At 36.1% G+C, this 2302-nt stretch overlaps 1 long non-coding RNA gene across 1 annotated transcript; it reads right to left on the bottom strand.

The window, feature by feature from the left end:
- Nucleotides 1-263: 263 nt before the first annotated feature.
- Nucleotides 264-2279, bottom strand: LOC111827666. The gene is made up of 2 exons (XR_002831313.1): nucleotides 2104-2279; nucleotides 264-1777 (listed from the first exon to the last, which is right to left on the bottom strand). It is a non-coding gene; the product is annotated as an uncharacterized LOC111827666 (long non-coding RNA).
- Between the last annotated feature and the right edge of the window lie 23 nt (nucleotides 2280-2302).

Raw genomic sequence — 2302 nt, 5'->3', positions numbered from 1 at the left:
GATAAATGGTGATAGAAAATTTCAATTAAATTAAAAAAGATGCAACAAATGAACGCATAAATTTGTGGACCAACAAATAAATGTTTCTTTCCCTCTCTAAAATTTTTTTAAAAAGTAACTTCATGTAACTTTTGAAAACAAGTGTGCTTGAGTGTATGTGAAAAATTTCATGTGCCTCCGACTGCAGTTTAATAGAAGTTTGATGTAGTGAAAAATATTCAGAGTGGTAAATTGATATTGTTCATGAATTATTTTAAGGTAGCTAATATAAACATAGTATGATTTATTTTTAGTTGAATAACAAATATTACAGTTCCTTGAAACAACCCATAAAAAAGGGGAAAGCAAAAGCACATGTTATTTAGTGTTTTCTCCAGGAATCTCCTGGTGCTTTTAAACTATCAAATAATCATTGTAGGAAGCCAAGCAGTGTCAGTTTTAAATAACTCTTACCCTATTCCTTTTTCCATAACATTAAATGACCATAATCATGGGGGAAATAATTTAACCGATAAGAATTGAATATGACATCACAGCATTATTGAGTAACGCAGCTGTAAATCATGCTAGCTATTTCTAAGAATCTGTCAAACGGGGCGCGAAACATTAACCTGCTCTAGAACACATTAGGGTTATTTTTGCCACACTCAATATGGAGGGCAAGTCACACTGAGAAGTAGTTCACCTCCTCAGGCCTGTCCCGCCTCTCCTCTTTCTGATTGGAAGACATATTCCACCCTGGAAGTCCTCTGGGACACTATTGGCCAGTTGTCCAATCTGTCCTGTGTCATCTCCTTGCTCTTTAGAACAAGTAAACAAACAAGTATTGCTCAAGAGGAGCGCATGAGCTATTCTCAGAAAGAATTCAGTCAGGCAGATTTTGCAGTGGACACCCAATAGATGCAATCTGTGGGAGTGTCCTCACCCGGTCCTGGGAGGTTTTGCGAAAGAGGCCCTGTACTAGAATGCTTCCTCCCTGTGAAGCTCTGCCTCTGGGGTTCAACTTTAGAAATCAACAAACTAGTGCATACAGGAAAGCCATGGCAAATCATTCAGATAACCCAACATTATTTCTTAAATGAGTGAATAACAACTGATGGAACTGGGTAACATTCCAAGGGGTTTGCTGTTGTTGTTGTTGTTTGCTTGTTTAATTCTAAATACATTTCAATGGATTGTTTTTCCTGCGTTTGCCCATACAGTATATGTGGCTGTTAAAGGATGCAACTGTTCAGACTCTCGTTTTAAACCATGAACTTCTTGTTTAGCCTATTAATGTTTTCCCTTCACCCTGACTGTTTCTGCTGGGCAATGGATAAGATGACATTTTTCACATCTAACAGCATGCATTAAGTTAACATGGCTTACTACTTTCAGTGACTTTCCAGGCAACCAATTAAAAAATGCCCTGTCCTGTATTCTACTTATTTCCTTAGATGTTACCAGTTCTCACTAACAAAGAGTTCATTGTTGTAGTATTAAAACAAATGATTTCGTCTATCTAGTTTTTCCTTATTTTAGTATGATCCTCCTTAGTGTTCTTTGTAAAGGATACAAGTTCTGTATGAGGGATTATAAAATTGTTCAAAGACACATAATGCTTTCAGCATTCAACATGTGAAAGTTCTCCGCTATATTCAAAGTCTTTCCCTTCTGGCTCCTCTACACCAACATGGATTACCCAAGCTCTCACAGCTGGCTTTTTCTTTCTGTTCTGATGGTCTGCACCAGTTCAATCCTTCAACATCTTTGTGAGTTATTGTACACAGCCTTCCTGCTGTAAAGGATATATAGGTGTATCTTTTAGTTGCATAATTCAAATTATGAACACAGAATAGTTTAGCCATTCTATTAAAGATGAAAATTTGAACAAATCAATTTGTACATTTTAATATACTCTAAGCTCCCCTAGAAGAAAAATATATTTTATTAATAGGGCCTAGTAGGGAATAGATATATTTCTTTAAAACTGACTGAGATGTAACAGTGGCAAGGATCATGCTTTAGAACCTATGGATCCACACAGGATATAGCACATAGGCTAGTCAGGCATTCTGTAAATTTTTATTATATTATTTGGTACATTGCTGAGATATTTCCTACCTTGGATGGTGATGATGATGATGATAGCCCAACAGTCTTTTCTATGTCTGTTTGGTTCACATTCTTCCCTGTTTAATTTTTTAGCCAGTTTATTTGTTTGTTCTTTTTTTTTTTCATTCAACAAACATTTATTCAGTAAAACATTCATTGACTGCATGAAGGGTTAGTACATCTGTCATGTTGCGAGGGTTACATCCTA

The sequence above is a fragment of the Myotis lucifugus genome, unplaced genomic scaffold (assembly GCF_000147115.1).
Source record: "Myotis lucifugus unplaced genomic scaffold, Myoluc2.0 scaffold_198, whole genome shotgun sequence".
NCBI classification, from domain to species: Eukaryota; Metazoa; Chordata; class Mammalia; order Chiroptera; family Vespertilionidae; genus Myotis; species Myotis lucifugus.
Note: the sequence above shows the minus strand (reverse complement) of the source record. Positions and strands in the feature narration are given on the sequence as shown.